This window comes from Cavia porcellus, unplaced genomic scaffold, assembly GCF_034190915.1.
Source record: "Cavia porcellus strain 051 isolate PalLab524CR breed Dunkin Hartley unplaced genomic scaffold, mCavPor4.1 scaffold_5, whole genome shotgun sequence".
NCBI lineage: Eukaryota > Metazoa > Chordata > Mammalia > Rodentia > Caviidae > Cavia > Cavia porcellus.
In genome coordinates this window covers 106,351,134-106,378,818 of record NW_026947488.1, presented here as the reverse complement: position 1 = coordinate 106,378,818, position 27,685 = coordinate 106,351,134, and the positions used below count along the sequence as shown (strand labels likewise).

The 27,685-nt window shown below is 36.6% G+C and overlaps 1 long non-coding RNA gene across 3 annotated transcripts in view; it reads right to left on the bottom strand.

Moving 5' to 3' along the window:
- The window catches only part of LOC106027413 (uncharacterized), a 127,774-nt gene that overhangs the window by 25,493 nt on the left and 74,596 nt on the right, over positions 1 to 27,685 (bottom strand). The window contains exon 3 of one of the 3 annotated variants that reach the window (XR_010047708.1): positions 1,160 to 5,547. The exons of 1 other annotated variant lie outside the window; for it this stretch is intronic. This is a non-coding gene — a long non-coding RNA (uncharacterized LOC106027413). Of the gene's footprint in view, positions 1 to 1,159; positions 5,548 to 8,851; position 27,685 lie in introns of those variants that run through there. One more of the 3 variants, XR_010047710.1, reaches the window with a different exon arrangement.

Here is a 27,685-nt window from a genome sequence, read left to right as displayed (position 1 = left end):
AGTGGACTTTCAAACAGTGAGAGTGCAAACAGTTTTGTTCAATGATCCAAAAAAACTCAGTAATATGGTTATCTATCTTATACATTTAAACATATATGCAGTTATAACCTTTGGAGCACTTTCTTTTCTTTTCTTTGACACATTTTGGGTATTATTACTCCCACAGTTCTTATTACTTTTTTTGAAGAGAGTAAAACCAAATGCGACATATCATAATACAGTCCATCAAATCAAAAGAAAGGACATAATAGATAATGTAAAAACAAAATACAAGGTGATCAATAATGGTTACCATACTGCCCCTTGCTATTTTAAGAAAAATTGCCAGTTATAATAAAATTGAACAAAGCAGTAAAGAGTAAAACCAAAGCATTGGAGAAATTACAAGACTTTAAAAGAAGATAATAGTCAACCAGAATGGGCATCATAATGAATCTTATTGTCTTCACAGTTTTGCCTATGCTTTTAAAATCGGTAATATCAAGCAAAGCAGAATACAGGAAAATCAGTCAAAAGAAGATAATGAGGGCAATACAGGATTTCAAATCAAGTTAATAGGAAATCAAAGTAGGTTACTATAATGTATACTGCTATTTTTATTTAGTTTTCCCTTAATTAAAAAGATAAAAGAAAAAAGTAAATAATTTTTAAAAAACGGGATTGAGATAAGAGAGGGCATAACAACAGAACAGCGCAGGTCAAAACATAACCATAAGCAAAACAGTGTTTCACCACAAGATATCCTGACATAAAAATAGTTACCATAGTGTCTCTTTCCTTGAAATCTTTGAGTATAACTTTGTATACTGTAGCACCAAACATATCAAGACACTATAAAACCATTCAAGAAAATGACATTATTACTGGGACTTTAGAATGAATTAACAGAAAATGAACAATGGTTTCTGTATAATCGCCTTGTATATAAAAGTTTTTACTTATCATATATAATAAAATCCAATAAGATACAACCTTTTAAGACCGATGGAGACAGAAGAATATAAGTTTGATGGGACTTCAAAACAAGATGATACTAAATCATCACTAGCTATTATGATGTTTTGTTTTCTGTAAAATAGCTGTTCCTACCATCCGATCTTCTCTGCCTCATTTCTGTTGAGCTCTTTTTCTGTCGTTTGTTGTCAGTTTGTTTTCTTCATTTCGCTTTCTGCTCCATTCATTGTGGCCTCTCGGCCACTATTTCTGGAATCTTGATATTTTCCTTTTTTAGAATATCCTGCAGTATTCTCTGTAAAGTTGAATTGGTGGTTGCAAATTCCCCTAGTTACTCTTTATCCTGGAAGCACCTTATTTTTCCATCAATTTCTAGGGACATTTGTCCAGATTATCTCAATCTTGGCTGGAGGTCATTATCTGTAAAAGCTTGATTTATTTCTCTGCACACTCTTCGTGATTTGATGGTTTGTGCCGAGAAGTCTGCTGTAACTCTGATGGGTATTATCTTGTAAGTGATCTGTTTCTTGTGTCTGATGGCTTTTAATATTCTGTTCTTATATTAGATTTCTGGAATTTTGATTATTATATGCCTGGGTGTAGCTCTGTTTGGGTTGTAGGTAGCTGGGGTCCTGTATGCCTCATACATCTGAGTATCTTTACCATTTGCTAAATTAGGGAAATTCTCTTGGATTATTTCTGTGAATAGCTTTTGTAGTCCATTGTTTGTTTCCCTACTTCTTTTATGTTCTTAATTCTTATGTTATAGATCCTCTTATCATCTTCTAGGCTTTGCATTGTTGCTGTTTTTTTTTTTTTGTTATTTTTAAGAAGTTTTTCATTTCATGCTCCCATATTTCAAATCTGCCCTCCAGTTCAGATAATCTATCCTTAATTTCTTTCAAGCTGTTATGCCAGTTTTCGAGAGTTTTTTTGTTTCCTGGTAATCTCTTTGAACCTGCTTCACATATTCTATGTTTTCTCTATTTTCTCTATCAAACAATTCTCCCCTTTTTTTCTGTTCTTCCATTCCACCATCTGTCTTTTCTTGGGTGGTGTTTAGCATTTCTCTATTTTACTTATATCTTGCTTCAGGTTGTTAATAACTTCATTCCTGGATTCGTCTATAAGGCTCTGGAGATAGCGCTTTATGTTCATTGGTGCCGTGTCTGATACTGCATGTTTCTCAAGATTGGGGGCCAAGGACCCTTTCTTGTTGCTCTCTCTTCCCATATTTTTTGTTCCTTTTATACAAGCGAACACAGGAGGTCCAGTTTCTTTCTTTGTCAGTTACAGTTGGGCTGGGGATTTAGCTCAGCGGCATAAGCACCTGCCTTGTAATCAAGCGGTCATGAATTTGATCCCCAATACTGATAAAAAAAAAAGTGTGTTTGAATTGCACCAGCTAGATGTTCCTGCCCAGTGCAGTGCACTAGGGAGATAGAGACCTGGACAGCCTATGCTGGGCCCTCCCCTCCAGGTCAACCTACTGAAGGCTTCACTGCTAGGGTGCACCTCGCAGCACTGGAACCTGGTTTGGGCTAGCCTACCGGGTCTTAGTCAGTGGCATCATACAGACCAGGCACTCCCCATCAATCCTGCTTGAGAGGGGAATATGTGACTGAAGTCACTGCAACAACCTATTCCAGCTAGTCTGCCCAGTCCCAGAATGTCCTTTGCTGAAGCCTCCTACTCTATGGAAGGGTCCCTGTTCCTCTCACTCACCACAGATCGATGCAGAGCTCCTGGCCAATCCTGCTCTCAACTCCTTTCACTGCTTCTCACTCTCAGAGCTTTCGTGCCTCTCTCCTTGATGCACCAATTGGGACACAGCAGTGGCTGCATGAAATTCAAGTCACAGCTTCCAGTGGCACGGGGTCCAGCTTCCATGCTGAGACCTTATCTGTTCCCATTATATCACCAAGATTGTGTTTCCAGTTGGAACTTAGTTTAGTTTGTTCCTGGATTGGCAAAGTATATCTCCCCTTGATTAGGATTTCTCACCCAGCACCATTCCTGGATTTTAAGTGTGGTTTCTCAGAGAGCCTCCAAAGCTGCTGCTTTCTATCCACCATGTTCTCCTGGAAGTCCAACGGTTTTTCTTGGTGAGTACATTGAAGTTTCTTCTGGCCAGGAATTTAGCTCAGCAGCATAAGTGCCTTCCTGGCAAGCACAAAGCTGTGAGTTCAATCCATTTTTTGGAGGTTTCAATCCACACTCAGTTGGCTCCAAGGCAAGTGGGCACAGCTGGGCTGCAGTTCATGGCTCTGCAAACCAAATCAGTTGTTGATACCTGATACATATTTACATGGCATGTATCTCTATTTCAATTCAGGGATATTGTCTATGGTACATTATCTTATAAATTCTATTAAATTTTTGTTGAATCTTTAATTGTTTCACCATATAGACTGTTATTTGAAAGTGAATATATTTGTATGCATTCCAACTTACTTTGTTAATTTTTTCATCTTGTGTCTGGTCTGTGTCTACTGACATCAATGTCTGATTTTCCCCCAGATATTTATGTATTTAGTTACATTAATTACTAAGTAATGCCTCTAATATTTTTAAGAGTCTTTTCTCTATTGTTCTTTGGAATCTGCACAAATATAGAGCAATGAAATATCCTGTATTCTGTGGGATGATTAACATTTTTATGTTGCAACAATTTTCTCTAGTTCTCTCTGCAAACTTAGCTTCCTGAGGCTCAGGGATGGGCCTGTTATGTGCTCTGCTGGCCCTCGTCTCAGATTTCCCAAAGACTGCCATGCAGAGTGATGCCATGCACTCAGCTCACAGCTGCTCCGTTGAGCTTCCCTCTGCACTGTGTTCTCTAATGTTCTACAACTGAAGTCTATGTTCTTTTCCAGTAACTGCATTAACTGTTTTTAATATGTTTTGAGTTATCAATTTTGAGGAACTAAAATAATTCTAAATGTGCACAATTCACTGTGAATCATGCAATAACACTTTCTGACCTTTCACAATTCATTCACATGGATCATGAAATCCTTAATTACTTAAGGTTTTTGTTGAAACGTTATTTAAAATTTGTGATTTGATCTTTCATTCTAAGAGTATATTCATTTTTTCTGCTTTTAATTTATAATTTTATTCTAGTATTGTGTAAGAGCCTGCTTTGCATGGCTTCCACTCCAATGACTATGTTACATTCTGTATTGCTGTGTTGAACCTGGGTTACATGTGTGAATACTTCGTGGCTTGCTGTGAGGACAGTGTGCTATGTTTTTCTGTGATAAATGATTCAATAGAATCCATCTGATATACTGCTTTGAATTGTTATCTTGTTGAATTTATGTGTGACCTTAAAGATTGCTCTGCCTTCTTGAGCTGTCAGTCACTGATGAAGGTGTTTTGAACTCTTAAATATACACTTGAAAATGATTGATTTTTTTCTCTTCCAATTCTATTTCTGTTTATGTAGTTGATTGCTCTTTATATGGTACATGTATTAAGGAATTATATTTGTTTCTAAATAACTGCTGATTGTACATGTGGAATATAATCAAGCTAATGTAGCTTCAGTATGTTTTGTTGAATCAATGGCATCGAGGTATGTCTTTTTGCATAGCTTACTATTTAACCTATCATATCACTGTGCACCTAATCAACACTGCTCTCTGGATCATGAGAGTATTTGTGGATTACCTAGCTGTCTAGCTATTAATCAGCTCTGACACCTGTTCTCTCAGTCCCTTTTAATCTGACCTGTTCTCCTGATAATGTCTCCTCTCTTGATAGGCTGACTTGTTCTCCTTTCAATGAACTTAAAATTTCACAATTGTTAGCACTGAACTTGTTACACTGATATTTGTAACTGTAGTTTATCACTATCTAATATGGAAACTGTTCAATCATTTCATATCTCAAGACAGATAAACAGATTCAAATCAGTTAGTGCCTGTATGCAATTTATTGTTTTAATCATTGAAAGAAAATCTTATTCTCAAAATTTTGTGTATAGATTTACTCAGAACAGTGAAAGAGTCACAGGTGTATTCAGAACGTTTCATCACTGGGTCTTAAGCAAGAAATGAAGGTAACCATGTGAAAAACACCTTCAGGTCAGAAAGTATTATTGCATGATTGATGACAATTCTTTGGAAATATTCCAAAGTGTTCAATGTGTTCTTTTATGGAAATGATTCTCTTAATTTATTCCCTTTAAGTTTTTAGAAACTACAATACAAATTGCACATAGAAATATATTGTTGTGGGAAGCCGCCTATGAATGGCGCCCATTTCCTGCTTCCGGGTTCTTCCCGGCCTGAACAAGCCCGCCAAATTGTCATATCTGCCCAGTTACCCGTGACGCTAGCCTATCAGCTTGTTAGGCGCGCTTCTCTGTGATTGGATACTGCTTCCCCTTATAAGAGGTTGTTCCTGCCCCCAACGGCGGAAGAGGAATCAACACCGAGGGTGGCGGACCTTGTCAGGTCCGGTTTGCTGTACGTAATAAAGTTTGAGAGCTGATCCTGCTCGAGTTTGGTCTCCTGTCTCCTGCGGCTCCGGTCATCTGGTGGCCCGCACGGGGAAGGTTCAGCGACGCGCGGGCGCGACTGCTGTAACCTGCGGTAAGACGGAGAACCCGGCTCAATAACAATGGAAGGCCCCGAGCACCTCTTCTCTTCACCCTGATCAGCTACGTGAGATACAGCGGTTCCCGGGACAGGTGAGTACTGAATCGCCTGGGTTGGGTGGACGCACCTAACAGATTTTGAGCGCCACACGGGTGGACGCCGGTCTTTTTTTTTTTTTTCTTTTCCCTTGCATTTGTTTCGCTTTCGCTTCGCCATTATTAATGTAGTCTAATCTTACTCTAAAGAATCTTGACTAATGTTGTAAGAACCCTGAGTTTTCCTCATATTTTCCTAACTTTTAGAGACATAGTTATTTTAATGCAGAGGTGATTTTCAAAATGTTTAGCAATTGGCACTGGGCAGACACCTGTCACTCAGAATGAGTGTCAGCTGCAAACGAGCAGTGTGTGTCACTGCACCAACGCCCAGAGGCTGAGGGTCACACTGCTTTCAAATATAAAAGTGGTATCACTCTGAATTGTGGATATTGTTTCTGTTTTGTCTGATCTGATTTCTAGTCACAAGGCTGTTTTAGGACACCTGTGGCTTCCCTTCACATGGTACAGACAGGATCAAGAATGTTTGTTTGAAATATATGGACATTTAAATCTTTGTGAGCCAAAGCTTCACATTTTACAGTGGGAAAATTCCTAGTGGGATTTATGTTCATAGATGAAGAATTGACAATATCATTTTATTGAGTTTTGTATTCCTTAAACTCTTAAAATATACCATTATCCAGACGCGGTCGCTTCCCTTTCTCTAGAGGGCATCTCACGCGCTATACAACATTTTGGGGTGCCTCCTTCCTCCCTACATGTGCCATACACAAGAGATCAAATTGAAACCTTAACAACATGCCTGGATTCCTGGGCGATCCTTCGGTGTACTTTCCAGGGAACCATAGATAATCAATTCCCAAAAGACCCCCTGCTCCAGTTTGTCACCGTGCATCCTGTGATCTTTCCTAAGGTCACGTCCCCACACCCCATAGCTGGAGCTCCAATAATATTTACAGACGGCTCCAAGTCAGGCATAGGCGCGTATGTGGTTATGGGTCAAGAGCCAAAAACTATCCAATTCACTCCAGACCAACCCCAGGTGGTCGAGCTCCAGATAATACAGGAGGTCTTACGTTGCTTTCCAGGCGATGTTAACCTCCTGTCGGACTCCAAGTATGTGGTAAATGCTCTCCAAGTTCTGGAGATGGCGGGTCCCATTAAACCCTCTTCAACGGTAGCCTCCATATTCCTAGGTATTCAACATCAGCTATGGAATAGAACCTCAAAAGTGTTCATCTCACATATCAGAGCCCATACTAATTTACCTGGGCCCTTGGCGGAGGGCAATGCCTTGGCAGACTCGGCCACGCGCCCGATATGGGTCTTCACCTTTCCCAACCCTCTGGAAGCAGCCCAAAAATTCCACTCTCAGTTCCATGTTAATGCCCGCACCCTCATGGCGCGCTTCAACATCACGAGAGCACAAGCACGAGAGATTGTACGGTATTGCCCAGCTTGTGTGATCTCTTCACCCCAACAATCTATTGGCATTAACCCAAGAGGACTTCGCCCAAATCATATTTGGCAAATGGATGTTACACACATCCCAGAATTCGGAAAACTTAAATATGTTCATGTTTCGGTAGATACCGCCTCCCAGGTTATGTTTGCCTCGGCAGAACCCGGAGAAAGGGCCACCCACGCTATTAATCATTGCCTGGCAGCCTGGGCTGCTTGGGGAAAGCCCAATATACTAAAAACAGACATTGGTCCTGCCTATACCAGCAAAATTTTTATGACATTTTGTCAACAAATGGAAGTCACTCTTAAACATGGCATTCCTTACAACCCCCAAGGACAAGGCATCATTGAGCGATCCCATCGGACACTCAAGGATGTCTTACAAAAACAAAAGGAGGGAATAGGCCATGGCCTAACGCCCAAAGGAAGAATATCATTGGCACTCTTTACCATAAATTTTTTAAATCTTAATCACAATAATCATTCCCCTGCCATGGAGCACAATAACCCGTCCCCGGCCGACAAAGGGCTGGTGAGATGGAAAGATGTCCTTACAGGACAATGGATGGGCCCGGATCCAGTGATTAGCTGGACCCGAGGTGCGCTTTGTGTCTTCCCACAGGAACCAGGCTGCGAACCGCTGTGGGTCCCGGAAAGATTGACGCGAGCAGTAAACTCCCCACCAGTTCCTGATAAAGCACAGGAGGATAAGCCCACGGACACAAGTCAACTCGACCCTTCTGGGACCGACGCTCAGCACCCGAGACCATCTGCAAACTAAAATGTCTGGTTTGGAGCTTTTTCTATTCTGTGGGTTCCTATTAATCACCCCTGTTCGCACAAATTTGACCAACATTGTTAAAAATATGACAGCTTGGCTGCAAGACACCTACCTACCTAAGTTTCACAATTTGTCCCTCATAGTAGGTCAGGAACTTGACAATATGGACGGTATCCAACTAGGTCCAGTCAGGTTCGATTTATCAACTTTAGGCAGTGTTATAGCCAGTTTGTGGGAACGCGTCACCTCCTGGTTCTCCTGACCCAACCTGACTACTTGGATCCTGATTGCCGTGGCCTTCCTAGTGGGGCTTGTGGTTATTAAATGCTTGTTAGATCGCCTCATACAAACTCAGCAGCAGGTTAAGATCACAGCTATGGCAGCCATGCAAATGGCAGCAGGTAGCCCATCAGGCCAGCAGGCCGCCGCATATCTCCTTCACATTGCAGAACATCAGCTATAAGAGCTGAGTGGGCAAGCCAATGACGGGTAAGACGGGAAAAGCCCTCCCGGTCAACCTAAGACAGGCTCCACTCAGATATACATGGCCTATAAGGCCAGGGGTCCCTTCTGGAGTCAAATTATTGGCATTGAGATGCGAGACCAAGGGTACTGCAGTGCCATCCGCCTCAAAGGTTGGGGGGAAGGCATGAATGAATGTCTATATGCATCCAGGTTCGGTTCGCATATGCCTGGCCCTGCGAAAAAATGAACCACTCACCTTGAGCATGGTCCTGGCGCAAGGATATGCACAAAACAAGGTGATGCACAGCAGGGTATAGACCTCTACATTCTCTCATGCCTCGGCCTACAAGGTAGGCCCACTCCTAGGTGTCTAACAGCAACAAGGTCATAGACACCTTGGAGGGACCCACAGACCATCCTAAAAAAGGGGGAGATGTGGGAAGCCGCCTATGAATGGCGCCCATTTCCTGCTTCCGGGTTCTTCCCGGCCTGAACAAGCCCGCCAAATTGTCATATCTGCCCAGTTACCCGTGACGCTAGCCTATCAGCTTGTTAGGCGCGCTTCTCTGTGATTGGATACTGCTTCCCCTTATAAGAGGTTGTTCCTGCCCCCAACGGCGGAAGAGGAATCAACACCGAGGGTGGCGGACCTTGTCAGGTCTGGTTCGCTGTACGTAATAAAGTTTGAGAGCTGATCCTGCTCGAGTTTGGTCTCCTGTCTCCCGCGGCTCCGGTCATATTGTGAAATTTTTGTGGTATTTATCAATTCAATCATGTCTCACTGTCATTCACAAGGGCTGATATGTGCATCAAGGCCAAAGCAAATTCTCATTTATTCTCTTGGTCAAAGTTTCTGAGTCTGTAATTTCACTTGGAAAGAATCACGTTTATTTTAAGGAATCATAGAACAAAATATTTTGTAGACGTTAGAAAGAATTCACTAGTGTGTAGATTTTCATAAACTCCACAGAAAAGGAGTTTGTGGAATTTAAGAATAAATCTAATTATTTTTTCTTCCACACTTCAATATTGTTTGGTTATTTTCACAAATGTCATTTAGATTTTCTTTACTATTCATTATTGCTTTGAATTGTTATCTTGCTGAATTCAATATTGCTTTGAATTGTTATCTTGTTGAATTTATGTGTGACCTTAAAGATTGCTCTGCCTTCTTGAGCTGTCAGTCACTGATGAAGATGTTTTGAACTCTTAAATATATACTTGTAAATGATTGATTTTTTCTCTTCCAATTCTATTTCTGTTTATGTAGTTGATTGCTCTTTATATGGTACATGTATTAAGGAATGATATTTGTTTCTAAATAACTGCTGATTGTATGTAAATTTTGAGTCACGTAAATTTTGTTTATTTTTAGATTTGTGCTCATTGATCTTAACTCTATGTAAAATCTTTGTTTTGTGTTCTCAATAAATGTTTTCTTGTTTAATTACAGTTTTCACAGATTTCAACTTCAAATTTTCATGGCTTCTTGATTTTCTTCAGAAGAGTTTTTCACTAACTGAGTGTTTTTCAATATAAATTGCATAGTAATTCATGTTTCTCTTTCCCATTTCAATAGTTCACCAGTGTACATAGGCAAGAATAGTGTGCAGGCCAGATTTCTAGGGACATACCTGTTCCTTTCGGAATGTAAATGAAATATATTGTGCTTTCTTGTTTAGAAGCACAATGCCACCTGAATTGTGACATAATATTCTACTTCCATGTGGAAGAATTGAAGGTTTTCCTTTCCTGAGATCCATTTGTCCACTGATATGAATGTTGAATGTCAAATGTTTTCCTGTTTATTATGCAAAATGTTTCCTTGCACACAAATATTCAATGTTTGTAGGCTTTTTTCTCTAATTTACATCTACAGTTGTTGGAACTAATCAAAGGTGCACTTTTATTCTCTTTTTGGTACTGGAAATTGTACTCAGGCCCTTGCAAATATCAGACAGGTGCTTGTACCATTGAGATATATCCTGGGTGCAAAGCTGTGATTTGTCAATAACTGTGAATTAATTTTAATTTTCATTTGGTATGGGAGTTTGATGAATGGCCTCACTTTGTAGTCTGAACTGTCCTTGTTACATAGCCCAAGCTGGGCACTGTATGCATGGCAAGCATGAAATTTCTGGTAAACCTCTTGCATCATGAATTCAAGGGCTGAGAGTACAAGCATGTACTACTCCACTGGCCTGGACTCTTCCTTCTGTATTTAGTGACCAGTTACTTTGCTATTCCTCATACATTGTTGATGGTTACATAAAATACAAACATGGTAATAAATATTCAGTGGTCTGAAAATTAAAACATGTTTCATATTGTTTCACATGTACATCCACAATTATATACTTTTTAAAATCTTTTGAGCCATGATTTTATACTGTAGTTCAGGTTGACATTGAACTTACTGTGATGCCCATAATGGCCTGAAACTCAGAGCAATCATCCTGTCTCTACCGCCTGACTGTTGAGTGGGTTGTACTGTGTCATTATGTGTAATTCTGTCAGTATATTGTCAAATACATTAAAATCATCAAATGTTAGTGATCCATGAGTGTGCTGTTTGTTAAAGCACATGAAAGGGCATTTACAATATCTAATACAAGAATCAACTCACAGTAGCTAAGCATTGAGAAGAGCCCAGATGCCCATCACTGGATGCCAAGGTAAGGAAAATATGAAGTCAGCTCACCACGTTGGTGCATTCCTGCAATCCAAGCAGCTGGGGAAGCTGAATCAGCAGGATGATAACTTGAAGTTCAGCTTGGGCAAGTTGATGGTAAATAAAAATCTCTCTCAACAAAACAAATAATAGATCAGCAAATGTAGCTCATTCTATGACCTGTGTTTAACTCCACGTTGAAAAAAAAAAAGCTATACAGGGAACCATGATATCATTTCCCAAGAAACAAGAAGTATTGGACCTTAAGTGAAGTAATTCAGACATAGAAATGGAAACATCACGGGTTTTCTCTCTGTCTTTTTTTTTTTTTTTTTTTTTTTTGGTACAGAGGAATGAATTCACAGTCTCATTCTTGCCAAGCTGGTGTTTATGCTGCTGAGCTAAATCCCTAGCTACAACTCAGGGAAATGAGAAATTAAATGAGAAATTAAAAACTTATTTGAGAAGTGAAAGTAAAGAGAGATAATATATGAACAGAAATCCTTATGTTCTGTAGATGAGAAAGATGATCAGGCTAAATAGACAAAGGGGAGATTAAGACACGAAGAACTAAAAAACCAATTAATGTTTGCTATTCATTTGCACCAGTCTCCTAAAATGATATTAAGTATTAGAATCACATAACAATTTAAAATTGCCTAAATGGAGCAGGACATTTATCTCAGGGGCATAAGTGCCTGCCTTGCAAGCATGCAGTTGTGAGTTCAATCCCTGGCAAAAAAAAAAAAAAAAAAAAAAAAAACAAAAAAAAACAGTAAATTTTTTAGAATGAATACTATTTTGCAAGAAGTCCTGCAGGGCAGTGAGTCAGTTAATCATCAGAATTACTTAGCAGGAATCAAACTGTATTTGTCATCATAAAAATTATTGCTAATATGGAGCCTTTTCCATTGTGATTGATATCTTTTTTTGTATTTCTTCACAGATGTGATGAAGACAATTATTTGAGAACTGAAGAGCAGCAATATAAATGTAATGAAAATGTAGAGACCTGCAGTGACTTCCAGTCCTTTGAGAAGCATGAAATGAGGAAGACTGTAGAGAGACCCAGTGAATATGGGCAATATGATGAGGAGAGATCTGATCTTAGTGAAAAAAGTCACTCTGGGCAGAAAAGTTTTGTAGGTAACAAAAGTGTGAAAGCCCACCCAACACCTAACAGTGTTCAAACCCCCAAGACAAAACACAATTTGGGAAACTTGTATGTACAAAAACACTATGAGAATAATTCTATTTCTTCATCCGATATTGAAAAACCTGTTAGAAAATATGGTAGAGAGAAATATCATATAAATGAAAAATGTGCAAAAGCATTATCTCACAGTAATTTCTTTAAAAAACATAAACTTCACACTGTAGAGCAACCATATGAATGCAAGCAATGTGGGACAGCATTCAGTAAACTCAGTGGCTGTCAAAGTAATAAAAACATTCACACTGGGGAGAATCGCTTTGCATTCAACAAATGTGGGAAAGCATTCAGTACAGCCTCTGCTTGTAAAGTACATGATAGAATTCACACTGGGGAGAAACCCTTTTTATGTAAGCAATGTTGGAAATCTTTGAGTCAAAATAGTGACCTTATTAAACATGAAAGAATTCATACTGGGGAGAAACCATTTGCATGCAACAAATGTGGGAAATCTTTCAGTCAACATAGTGACCTTATTAAACATGAAAGAATTCTTACTGGTGAGAAACCCTTTGCATGTAACAAATGTGGGAAAGAATTCAGGACAGCCTCTGCTTGTAAAGCACATGATAGAATTCACACTGGGGAGAAACCCTTTGTATGTAAGCAATGTGGGAATTCTTTCAGTCAAAATACTGACCTTATTATACATGAAAGAATTCACACAGGGGATAAACCCTATGTATGCAACAAATGTGGGAAAGCATTCAGTACAGCCTCTGCTTGTAAAGAACATGATAGAATTCACACTGGGGAGAAACCCTCTGTATGTAAGTAATGTGGGAAATACTTCAGTCAAAAGTCTAACCTTATTACACATGAAAGAATTCACACAGGGGATAAACCTAATGTATGCAACAAATGTGGGAAAGCATTCAGTAGGGCCTCTGCTTGTAAAGTACATGACAGAATCCACTCTGGGGAGAAACCCTTTGTATGTAAGCAATGTGGGAAATCTTTCAGTCAAAATAGTGGCGCTATTAATCATGAGAGCTCACACTGGGGAGAAACCCTTTGCATGCAACAAATGTGGGAAAGCATTCAGGACAGCCTCTGCTTGTAAGGCACATGATAGAATTCACACTGGGGAGAAACCTTTGTATGTAAGCAATGTGGGAAATCTTTCTGTCAAAGCAGGCACCTTATTATTCTTGAAAGAACTCACACTGCATAGAACATCTATGGTACAACCAATATGCCAAAATATTCAGCATGCAGAAGTCCTGAAAATAAACCCTTTCCATTGATGTAAGCAATTTGTGATGTATTTTAGCTATAATGGTAGCTTTTTTGTATAGAAAATAATTCACTCTATAAAAATCCCTATCTATATGAGAAATGAGTAAATGGATTTGTTGATACATTCTCACTTTATAACATCAAATATCCCACAATGGGAAAAAATCCTATGAACATAAGGAATATAGGAAGACTCTCCATACCATTGAGATTGCCAATATAATTAAGAACTCCCTCTGTGTAGTAATGCTATGCATTTGAACAATGGTAAATCATATGTAGCACCCAAAAATGCCATAGGGAAATTTTGCACACAAGGAAGATATCTATGTATGTAGGCAGTGTGGCAAAGATTTGCTGCAGTGTTTCCCTTTTGCAAACATAAGATTCCTCTCACATTGGGGAGTAACTGCATGTAAGGAAGATTTGGTAAAGTTCAGCTGACAGCTGCTAACCTTCTGAGTGATGTCATACTGTGTCCCGAGATTATGTATGCAATGTGGGAAAGCATTCAGTATACATGGCTATTGTCAAAAGTGTGAAAGTAATCCTAGTTAAGTAAAATCATACATATGTAAGGGACTATTTTGAAAATAATTGCAAAATACTCATGTAGAGGAGAAATGCCAAAATATTATAAAATAATTTCTGTCAATATATGTTCATACATTTTTGAAGACAACCTGAACAGAATTATCCTAAAATATTTGTCTTTTTTAAATAAATTATACATAAATATTTTATTTGCCTGTAGTCTTAATTAAAATGTTGCACTTTTTAAAGAAAATTTAAGTATGCTATATCATTTTTCAATGTTTTGCCCCACCAATGTCTTGTTTTGATGGACGATACCTAATTACCTCATGACAATTTTTCCCATCAGAATCTGTAACTCTTATATCAGTTTACCAAGAAGTGTCTATACATTCATATTCAAAATTGTGCTTGTGTTCATGGACTGTATCCATGTAGCCATCCTAATGTTTAGATATACCATCACAAATGCAAAGTCAGACACATTCACTGTCAGAAACAAGAAAGAAATTAAATTAGGGAGAAATCTTATCATGCAAGACATTTAGAAACATGTTCAGTACACAAACAGGTTATAAAAAATATGATAGAACTCTCAGTAGGGAGAAAGCCTGTAGAGGTGCATAATGTGGAAAATCATTCAATCAATACTGTAATCTTGTCCATAAAATAATTCACACTTGGCAGAAAACTTATATAAGTCATAATTTAAAAGCTCTGCTGATAATCCACATTTTCTAGACCTAGAATCCCACACAGAGAAAAAGCTTAAGTATATAAGCTGTGTGGGAAATCTATCAGCCAAGCCCATAGCTTGTAAACGCATCAAAGATTTCACAATGGGAAGAAACCCTATGTAGGTAAGCAACGTGGGAAAACATTCAGTTAGTTTTGTACCTGATGAACACATGAAAGAACCCACAATGAGGAGAATCTGTATGCATGTAAGCAATGCAGCAAATTTGTCCACCACCAGTGATTATAATGACATGAAAGAGTTCATGTAAGGAAGTAACCCTATGCATTCCAACAATGGAAAAAAGCATTCAGTGCAAAGTAATGCCATCATAATGCAAACAGGGAAACATTTCATGTAAGTAGTTAATGTGAGAAGGATTTCTTGCAAATTTTTCATTATATAAATGCTAAATTTCTCACACACTGGGTTATAGCTGTGAAAAAATGTGTTGAGTAAAATTTTCCATTGCAGAGATGCTAATCTCCAAAATTATGCCTCTGTATGCTGTCTGAGAAAGCACTCAGTATTCCTGCATATGGTCAAATACATGAAAGCCAGCACTATGAAAACAAATTGGACATATGTAAGTGACTATTTTGAAAATACTTTGCAAATTACTCTTGTAGTCAAGACCTGTAGAAATACCAAAAAAATTGATGTGAATATATTTTCATAGAATTTCCAGCGATCACACTTGAAGATGGAAATATCCCAAAGCACATTCATTTCATACTTCAGTATCACATATAACTAGCTGAACTATTTGTAGGCTTACTATTAAAAATATAGTTTTTAAAGCTAATTCAAGGATTCTGAAGGATTTCCCCCATATTTTTGATACACCAACATCTGCATAGATGACACCTGTTTTTTCACACTCTTTTCCAGTTGGATGTGTATCAATTAATTCTTGTAGAAGGATCTTCACAAACACATTAGCAGTGTCCTTCACAACAGCTCATGGCATGCAACTATGTATGTATGCTTATGATAATCACAAAAGCAAAATAAAATTTAAAATATGTATAATTGCATTAGTGCCTGTTTGTAGTACACAATGTAAGTGTTCATCTTTGGAAGGCATCAGTGTGTATACTAGGTGTGAGTTCATTATTGTTGCCTTAACATGCCCAATTTATGTGTTTCCTCTTTCTTGATCATCTCTATTTTGAAAGAAGTATGCTCCTACTGCCTATTACACATCATGTAATTTTCTACAAATGTAAGCACCGTCCTTCTAAGATTAAGGCAGTAATTTACAAATAGTACAATCCTGATTATGCAAGTAAATCATTATTTCACATAAGTTCCTAGGGTTCAAAGTAAAATGCATGGAATATGATTGCCAGAATAGTACTAGTGAGTGATGGAAGTGATGTTTAAATCATGACACCAGAAAGAAAGAATCACCAGTGTGCAATAAATAAGGTAACAACTACAAGTGCATGAATTCAATGCATGAGAGTTGCACCATTAGTTTTGTTTTGTCTGAAACGATCTTGCTATGAAGTTCAGGCTGATTTTGGGCTCACTTTGTAGGCCAGGCTGGTCATGAACTCCCTTTGTAGTTCAGGCTAAGCTTGGGCTCCATTTGTAGTCCAGGCTGATCTTGAACTTCCAGAAATCCTCTTGTGTTAGCTTTACAAGTCCTGAGACTACAAGCATACACCATCATGCCCAGGTTGTAGCATTATATTTCTAGCAATAAATTTCATGCAGGATAATAATACACCACTTTTGCTTCTCTCTGTACAGTCTTTGGGGCATGGCACTACTAAACTCTCATAGTATCCATTTAGGCACATGTTCCACAGTGGCATTTCAGCAGCATCTTATGATATTAAAATAAAACTCAGAAATAAATTTTGAGAAAGTTTAAGTCATGTTTCATTCTCAGTAGCATAAATAAATCCGATGTCACATGGAGTCATTATTTATCTCATGTTGCTCCATTTGAGAGCCATCATGTGATGTCACAACCTGACAAGAAGGTTAAGTTCAAGGCAGTATGAGATATGAAGAGAAAGAGAAAACATTCACAAGATTCTGATTATACTGTGGTTATTATGCTAATTTCTGTATTTAGTACTATTTAATTATTTACTTGTGTACATTTTTCAATATATTCTAAAATTGTAAATATATATAAAATGTTATTTGTGTAAGTTTCCATGTTTGAAATACATTACTGTCCAATATTGTAATATATATTGAGGCATTTGGCATTTCTGCACACTTGATCTTGATATATAATATTGCTGATGAATTACTACAATGTAGTTCATATTTATATTCTCTAATTTTAATGTTTTATTATTTTTTAATAAAATGTTTCAGACATAGGAAAGTTGGTGATTTCATTTGATTTAAGCAATCTGGGAACCTGAGGCAAGTGGTTTTCAACTTTGCAATTTAAACCCAGGCTTGGTAACTTGGAAACAGTGAAAACATGTCTGCAAATGAAAAACATTGCTGAAGAGATAGATCTGCATAAATATCCTTGATTCCAACATCTGTCCTGAAAAGTTAAAATAGGCCTTGTTTTCTCATAAGGCATTAAAATGATTGGCCTCATCTCATACTCTGGCCTGTCCCCCCCCCCCAGTTTAGGAGTCATTTCCAGACTACATAATCTGAATTCACTGGTGTACAGTTTCCATCTTACTTACTGCATGTAGGAGTAAACTCGGAAAAAATACAGTTAGTGAATACCTGCTCTGTAAAGACAAGAGAAACCTCATTTTAAGTGTACTAATGCCTTTGTGGAGCACTGCAGTAGCCCATATGTAATCCAGGAAAGGCACCTGTCAACTTGCTCATCAGTGGAGGTTTTGGATCACTTTCTCTGTCCTTCAGTTTCAAATATTTGGTTTTTATCACCAGCTATTGGGAGATGCAGGAAGGCTGTGTGCATTGTCGACTGGAAAGAGGCACAAGGAGATGAGGACAATTAATTATATGGAGTCTTCCTTTATATTTTTGCTACCATGTTTTGGACCCATGGGCATCTGTTGACAAAAGACCCTAGAATTGGAGCCTGGTTGCTGGATGATTTCCTCAGAGAACAGGAATCAAATACACAAGGAAACAACCTAGAGGCTAGAAATGCAAGTGTGGGATAAGATGCTCTGAGATGGAGACAGATAGATTAGATGTTATCTGATGAAGTTGGAGTCTCCTTGTAAATATGTGAAGTCTGTGACCTGACCTGTGTATTGGCTTCCGCCTGATTCCTTCAGATGTATGCCATGAGGCTTGACTGGCAGTTGGTACCTCAGTACCCTGTCCTGTTCCAGCTGCAATATCATTTTCATGGAAAGTGGCACCCATTTAGCAAATTCTCCTGCAGTTCCGTGTCTTGACACTCTTTATGGTGACTTCATTGGTGCATGTGTAGTCTACAGGCTCATAAGCTGTTTCTATATAGAAAGGTATTTTTTTCCTCAATCTTCATTCTTCTTTTGACTCACAGTCATGATTACTCTGCGTTCACTGAATGTTTTGGAAGCAAAGTGTGAAGTTCATGATTTGAATACAGAAAGAAGCATTTATAAAGTAGGGATTAAATTTCAAGTTTCCAGAACATCTGCACATGGACATACATAATACACATGACTGTTTCCAGAGAATAAGGAGGCTGCTTCCATCTCTAACGTAGTCTGTGCCATGGAGTCCTTTTAACCTGGTTTAACAAACATGAATACTGACTGAGGTAGAACATGATTCAGTGGACATACTACAAAACTTAGAGATACACTGAGTATGTTCTGTACCAGCATCTCAGTCATAGGCAAAAATAAGTATGGAATTAAAACACAATTGTGTAGGACATAGTGGATGATGGAGCATGGCAATATCAACTCCGGACCAAGGAAGGTCTTCCTGAGGTCAGCTTGTTTCAGGGTGGAAATAAAACCTGTGTCTTGACCTGACCCAGGATGAGAGGAGATCAAATCCATAGAACTGAAGATCCAATGGAAACTTAGGGAGCAACCTGTTGATATTAATCCTTCAAATATCTTATTTAAAATGCTGAATTCAAACAGTGGAATTTTGGCAAGAAATAACTGGCTGTAGTGAATCTGGACATATGTGTGTGTGTGTGTGTGTGTGTGTGTGTGTGTGTGTGTGTGTGAGAGAGAGAGAGAGAGAGAGAGAGAGAGAGAGAGTGTGTGTGTGTGTGTGTGTATGTTTATTCATCTAATTCTGATGGAGAAAGATTTCTTTTTCACTAGCCTGTTTCTCTTAACCAAAAGCAACTAGAGTTTTTAATCTTTGCTAGATAGATAGCTGAATGAAAACATTAAGGTAGTTAATAAATCTTTCCACATACATAGAATCTGAAAATGATTTTAAAATTCATGTAAATTGCACAGAATAGTGGATTACATTTGGGTGTACTGCAACTTGCATATAATATACATTGATTTTTTATGGGAGTTACATTGTTATTATTATTATTTAATTTTACAATTGAGATATTCCTAATATTCACATTCATCACAGGTAAACTGTATCTGTACATTATATATACTGATTCTTTCTTTTGTAATTCTGTTTGGCTCTCTACAATCCCTCCTTTCCTCATTTTCAATGATTTTTTTGTTTTTCCATTTTTCTCCTTCTTTCCTTTTATACTCTCCTTCATAACTTATCCTTTGTTTTTGAACAACTGCTTACTATTTCATTATATCTATTTTACATTTGCTTTCTATTTGCACTTTCAAATCTTCACACCAGTGAGATCATGCAGTATTTACACAAGTTTAAAATTTTATGTAACTGAAGGAGATTGTGAAAGTGCATTATTTTACCTACTAATGTGTAAAGTATATCATTAATGGCTGGGTATTTCATCAGTGTATAAAACATCATGCCTTCTTTATAATTTTCACCTGTTGATGGGCATTTTGAGGTGTTCTGAAGATTTTAACATTACAAAATATTTTCTTATAAATATGGGTACACATACTTCACTCTGGTAAAATGTATTAAATTATTTTGGGAAGATATTAAGTTGGAGAACAGTTGTGACACATGAGCCCTGTAATACTAGATATTTTAGGAATGTCTGCATTGATTTCCAGAGGTGTGTATCTGTTTACACTTCTATAAACAGTGAAGAAGAGTTTATTTCCCAAATTCTCTTAGCAGTTTTTATTGCTTGTTTTCTTGATTATTTCCCATTTTCTGTAGTGAGATGGAATCTGAATTGTGTTAATTTGCATCTCTAAAAAGATATGAATTTTGAACTTTTCTCCATATATTACTTTGCCATTTATACTTCATCATCTGAGAAGAGTGCATTCAACTCATGCTCATTTCAGAATTCCGAGTGAGTTTTCTCTTTTGGGCCACTTAGACTGATGTTTGCTGTTGGTGTCACATCTGGATGATCAGATTAACATTAAAAACCATCTTTTCCAATTTTGTTAGAAAATTATCATAAAGGTGTATTCTTTGTGAAATAATTTTTGTGCATGTATTGAGATGAATGTGATCTTTTTCTAACTTTCCATTGATATATATTACATAAAATATGCTGTGATTATTTTGATTCTGCCATTGTCCTTCATTTACACTCTCTTCTTCCCTGGTGTTCAGTTTCATCTCCAATTGTCTTGTTGCTGAACTTGGTCTTAGAAGAACTTCACATGCCATACACCTGGAAGTTATGGAGGTTCACTGAGTCCTTTCACAGAAGGAGAATTTTGAGAATATGAATATAGAAGGTTCAGAAAGTGTTAATCAGAGTAATTTTATTTTACATATTGAAGAGTTGATGGGGGACCATCAACAGTGTGAGCTGCACTGTAGTTTGAAACTGGGGAACATTATGTATTTTAGGTAATGGGAATCTGAAATTTGACCGCTTACAGTCTTCGTCACTTGGGTAGGTGAGTAGAATTGCCCATGTATAGTATGATAATGAAGGATTCAATGAAGCAAACCTATTCCATATGTAAGTAGTGATCTCTCTACACATGAAAAGTCCATTTGCTGCTAAGAAATGGAAGGATAAACAATTGACTATGTAAATGCGAATTTTCCTTGTTTATTCTGTTCTATGAATAGAAAAAAACACATTAAAATGGGGTCGTGTTTTGAAAATATAATTTTTATTTACAAAAGAAAAATTTTTACTTGTCTCTTTTTACATATTTTATTTATTCCATTATATCTCATCTATCAAATGTTTCTTCTCATTAAATTGTGAAAACACTACATTGTCCATCTTCTGTAACTGCTTCAGTGTGAGGTCAGTGATTTTTGGGCCTTGACAAGGGGTCAAAAAGCTCACCCAGATGGAACTATCGAGAAAAGTAGGTTGTATTTGTTGAACAGTATTGTTTGCTAGTCTGAAAATTATCCAAGAAAATGTGCATTTCAATGACTCTCAAGCTTTGTTTTAGAAGTACATTTAATAAATACAGTCAGAAATTAAATTTATAGTATTGATATTGGTGTGAAAATTTGTCAAGTATGGTAATATTTGGGTTAAGCTTTTATTAATTTAATATTTTTTAATCTGTGAAGATTATTATATTCTAGACATAAAAATGATCAGATTCATTATAGGGACTTTGTTCTTTACATGATTTATCTTTATTCTTTTTTATTTCCTTTTCCAGTAATCTCTCATCGATTACACTTCCCCTCCTTATTTACAACATCTTTATTTGTATTTTTTGTATTTCAGTCCTTATATTACTCTTTTTTCTTTTGCACTTTAAATTTGAAAATTTTCTTCCTATTGCACAATGTCTTTTATAATAATTGGGCCCTATTTCTTTGAATTTCTCAAATCAGACAGACAATGTACTTACAGTAACTTTCAATATATTTTCAGTTTCTCACACAAGACAGACAATGCAATACTTATACATGTGATTCTGATTTATTTCACTTAAGTACATTGTATTGAGGTAATGAAAAATTATATTAAGTTTACTCTTCTTAATGTCTGAATAGTTCCCCAATGCCTAAAATTACCACATGTCCTTTACTTCTGATGTACTTGTGGAAATTTAAGCTGCCTTTAAGATTTATGTGTTACACATTGAGGCACTGTAAACGTATTTGTGGATATATTGCTGTGGTCTGATGCTATTTGTTATTTCAATAAAATATCAAGTTAGGATATTCAATGAGTCAAAAGGGAAGAATAGTTTTAATTTTCTTTTTCTTTTTTGATATCAGGCTTTGAACTCACAACCTTGCCCTTGCAATACAGGCCCTGTCCCCGTAGGAAAATTGTAGCCCATAATTTTGATTTTCTGAGGAATCTCCACAGTGATTTTGACACTGATTGCAACACTCTACCCTCGCACCAACAGTGTAGAAGGCTTGATTTTTTTACAGAGCTCCCCAGAATTTGTTTTTGGTTGATTTATTGCTAACATGTATTTCTTTGGATTGACATGGAAACCTAGCATTTGTTTATTCATGTTTCTCCAATGACCAGAGATGCTAAACAATTGTTTTCATATATAAATTTGGTATTTCAAATTTTTCTTTTGACAAATATCTAATTAATTTTAGATACCTGTATTATTCACTGATCTTTAAATTTAGGAGGTCTGATTTTTATTTTATTTCTTTATATAGTCTAGATATTTGTTCCTTCTCTGATAAAATGCTGAAAATGTTAGTTCCCACACTATGGGTTTTCTCTTCATCTTATGATTTGCTTTTCTTATAGTGAAAAAACTTTTAAGTGAAAAGGTCACAGTTGTGGATGCTTTGTGATTTTTTTCTGTGCAACTGAGATTTTGTTCATAAAGCCAAGCTATACCAGGGTCATCAAGGCTTCTTATTCTATCTGCCTGTACATTTAGGGTTTTGATTTTACTATTTATATATTTGATCTACTTCAACTATAATTTAGTGCATGCTTGAAAACATAGATTTGTTTTTAATTTTCAGTATGTGGGAGCAAGATTTTCCAAAACCATTTATGGGGTTTTTATTCTTCTAGAGAAAGTCTATGGCTCCATTTTCAAAGATAAGCTGACTGATTGTGCTTGAAAGTATTTCTGCATATTCCAAATTGTTCCACTGATTCTTGGGTGATTTTCTTCTGCTTTGCCAATAGCAAAGTGTTTTCTTTTAATCACATTAGCTTTGCAGTCCCATTTCAAGTCAGAGATTGTGATGTCCCTTGCCTTGCTTTGTTCTCAGAAATATTTCTGATATTCAAGGTCTTTTCTGATTCCAAATAAATTTTAGAATATTTTCTATAATTTTGTGAGATATGCTGCCATAATTTTTCTATGCATTGCATTAAATCTCTATAATTGCTTTGGAAGAATAAACATTTTTACAATATTCATTCTTCTGCCACAAGAATAACAGATATCAACCCATTTTTGATATCTTTTTCCATCTATCTTTTAGAAAGCAATAGTTTTCAAGAAGAGGTCTTTTAATTTGTTAGATCTATTTCCATGTATATTGTTTTCCAATGCCTCTACAAAAATCTATGAATGAAGAGCAGTTTTAATTTTTTATTTAATGTAATATGATTGCTGAAAAACTGACAACTTAAAACAATTGAAGGGCTTGATTTTATGTGCCTGACCTTTTCAGACCTTCAAGCATGAATACATGAAAGTGTCTCGTATTTTGATGACCTATGCCCCTGTTAGACAAATCAATTTCATGGTTAGGTGTTGCTTGGCCTCGAGTGAGAACTGTTTATATTCCTAGCTGTCTTCTAGTCTTCTCAAGTAAACAATGTGACATTAATCCCTGATGTAATACCAGCTTAAATTTCTGCTTGTCTCTTTGTAAATCAATGTTTAAAAGTTATATTAAATCTTTCCAGTGTAGCTCAGAGATCTGAGGAAGTAATCTATAGATATTAATGTATTTATCAGTGTCATCTGAAACTTTCCTAGATTAAGTTTGAACTGCTTTACATCAGTGAGAAAGAGAGAGAATTGTGAATTTAGGGAGTTTCATATGACGAAATTATGGTTTGGGAAAAATAATAATTACTTATTTTGCGAAGAAAGGTTGAACATAAGGCAACTCTGAACTTTTGTCAAATTTTCCAAAATATAACCCTAGTTATGCTCAGGCATCATGGTTAATTATTCTCTGTGTTTTACATTTTGCCTCTCGAAAGGCTGTTGCTCCTGTTAAGGTTCAGGAAATAGCAAATGGCACTTTTTTTTTGGTGTCAGGGATTCAACTCATGATCTTGTGTTTTCCAGGCAAGCTCTTTTGCCACTGGGATGAAGCACTGGCCCTCAAAAGTCACATTTTCACAATTGAAAGATAAAATATTTTGCAGTGTTTAAGAATATATTCCAAAGGAGTAAGGCATATTGATCTTGAATTGAACATCTTTAGAAAGAATAAAATATCAGGTATTTGCACTAATTTGTATTTGATTTTTATATCCCAAAATTATTCCATAAGGAGATTCCACTCTACAGCAGGTTGACTCCATCCAAAATGAGCTCAGAAGATAAAATCTGACAAAACCATCTTTGCTCAAAATTGTGTGTAATTTTTCTTCTCCAGAAATTTGTGTATTTACATAAATGTTTATGTAAGGATAAGTTATGATTGATCTCAGGCATAACAACATATTTAAAGAAGAAAGCACAGTTTACTACTAAATTAATTCTCTGTAGTTCTTTGAAAGTCAGGCAAGTACCAAAAAATGAATTGCAAATTTTTGAACAATATCACGCCTACAAAGGAGGTCACTTCTAGTGACCAATTGGTAATAATGGCTTGGAGAAAAATCCTACTCAGTGTTTTATGGTGAAAAAGTCTCTAAGACATATCTGTTATTTGCCTAATCACTTAAACAATGTTTTATACCACTAAGACGTGACTACATATTTTAAATCCATTTTAAGATTTATGTTTTTGAAGTTCACGTGTTAAATTTATATCCATCACCTAATAAACACAATTTACTCATGAATAAAGGCATATTTATTTGTCTTCTTCCACATGAAAGTTAAAAGGCTGACTAAATCTCTACCTTACTCTTAATCAGCAAATGTCAGGCACATATGCAAATCATCTCCTTGATAGCTGTTTTCCTCATCCAGAAAAGGCAAAAAGTTGTTCAAAGCAATAGGCCTGATATTTAGAAGATGTGCAGTCTAATGACCATGTTTCCCAACAGTTTGGAATAAAATGTGTAATTTCCAACTGAATAGTAAAGAGACAAAGTATAGTAGACAAATGGAAACTTTTCTGCATCTAGGAGCCAGTTTCAACTGAGGAAGTTTTATGTTTCTGCCAGAGAGCAGCACTGGCCATGACACCTCAATAACTTGATAGTTACTTGATCCAACACAACCAGATATCTGTCTACAAAAAGGAATGTGCCTGTCTCATCAAAATTCCATTGGTCATTTGCTTCAATGGAGGACCAACAGAAAATGATAGAGAATTCTTTACTCTGCTTACATACATACTTATAAGTAATCTATCTTTTGGCTTGGATCCCCATGTCCTTTCAAAGCCTCATGTATTTATAGGGAAGACTTTTCAAAGGTGCATAGACTTAGAGCCTATGAATAAGTTTTAAGAGCATGTGTTAATGAAATAGCTTCAGTATAGATCTGGGAGGGGACAGTGGAAATATCACCCTGGCCTGATTTCATCATATATGCTTTAATCCCTACATGAAGATAAGGCATAAGGGAGTTTAGCTTCTGTTATTAAAAGCATTGCTGTGCTTGGGTCTGTTTCCAAGATATAAGCAGCTAGTAGTATTTGCAAAACATTCTGCCAAATTCTTCAATGTGAATCTTCTGGAAAATTATATATTTTTGTTTTCTCAAGCAGTTTCCCTTGCTCTTGTCACTTCTGATGCAATTCAACTCCCTTCTCATTAGGCAGTGCCCCACAGGAAACAAATCTATTAACTCTTCCAAAGTATCCTAACCCACAGTCACAGTCATATTGTTAGTTGGTTCAACCAGTTGGCTCACAAGAAGGGTGAATTGATTTATTTTTCTTCGTGTTACTTCCCCTAGGCCCAGCATGGTTTGTGCCAGTCATGGGTAGGGTGCATTTGGCTTGTTCTGTACCCAGGACTTGCATGCCTGTGACAGGTCATGGGAAGGGAAAATTGGATTCATTTACTTCTTGTTATTCCTCTCAGACCTAGCACAGCTTCTGTTGACTCACAGAACTGGGAAATTTGGCTTGTTCTTCTCTCAGGATCTGCATGGCTTGTCCTAAGTAACCGGAAAGGTGAAGTGGTTTCTTGTTCATCTTGATAGTCCTCCCACACTCAGAATGGCTTTGCAAATATTCTTGCTTTTAACAAAATAGATCATTTAAGAGATATGTGGTGACACTGAAATTTATGAAACTCTTTCAGGCATAACGTCACACAGGAAATTGCAGGAAACATTTTACATGTCACAAGAGTACCTTCAGAAACATCAGCAAAATTGTTTTTTTTTGTCTTTTTCATTTTTATCAGTACCAGGGATCGAACTCACGACCGCACACTTGCAAGGCAGGTGCTTATGTCGCTGAGCTAAATCCCCAGCCCCACATCAGCAAATTTTTAAAACTAAACAAATAGATAGGTAATATAATCATTTAATTTTGTTAACAACTGATATCTTTTTACGTGATTGTGAATTTCTTTATGTGTTTGATTGTGCAATATTAAAGTCATCAATTATAGTAATGTATATTTATATTACCACAGTTCACAAGAGATAAAATATGAAAGTGAATTATTTGTACTCATGCAGGATAAAAGAAGATGGAAAATGTGGTGTACTTACAGAATAGGTGTATGTTTGACTTGTTCTAAATAAAGTGATTGGGCATTGAGAAAATAAGTGTAAATTAATTGCAACAAAGAAAGTTAAATATCACACTATCTGTTTAACATAGTAGACACATTGGAAACAATTAAAAGAATCAAAGAAACTTGTTAAGGAAATGAAAAGTGACTTCTGTGGAAAGGTGAAGAACTTTGAGGCAAAGGGAATGACAGAGGGAACGTAAAAATGACCAAGATGGGACATACAATTTTTACATATCACAAACATATATTGATGTTATTTAAGGAATGTGGGATAAAAAAAAGTAAAAGAAATGTGGAACATTTTTCAGGTGAAATGATAGCCTGGAATGTTGGTAAGAGAATAAAGAGGCACCTGTGATACAAAATGGAAAACTGTGGCATTTCCAAAGCAGTATATTGTTTTCAATGCAAAAAGATACAAAATGTACACAAGGATATATTGTAGGATAAATATTCAAGTAAAGATCTTGAAGATATGAATTTACTTTCCCTGATTGCTAATTGCTGAAAATACTGGATTTATCTGTTGGCCTTTTCATTTTTGACTCAGAAAACTCTTTATTCATTTCAATTGCCGATTTCTTGCATTCAGGGTGATCAATTTTTTGACTTTTTTATATATTATATTCTTAATAGTCATTGACTGTCAAAGGAATAGCTGGAAATACTGTTGCACTATATAAGTGAAATAAATCAGAAACTTTAAATACTTCATAGTTTATTTTATGAAAGAAAACAAGAGTATAAGTTTGTTAAATCGAAGAAAAGGTAAATTCAAAGATATTTTGCAAAATCTAAAGGAAATGGAGGAATGTTAGACGGAATCTGGTTAAAGAATTCAAGTGTTTTATGCACATGTGTAAGAGTCTACAATAAATGCATCCATTATATACAGTAAACACTATTAACAAAAATGAATACAAAAACCAAAAAATAAAAAAGTTAGAAAAATTTGAGACAGAGGGAGGTAATCACAAGTGAGTTTGAGAAACTGATTAACAGGATCCAAATGAATGCTTGTGCTGTTTTCTCTCAGAAAAGATCAGAAATAGGGCTGGCACACACATTCTCACCACAGAGAGGGGTCTAAATATGCAATAGAAGTGGCCACGAGCTGGGGCATGGATCAATCTGCTCATAAATCAGAAGAGTATAAACC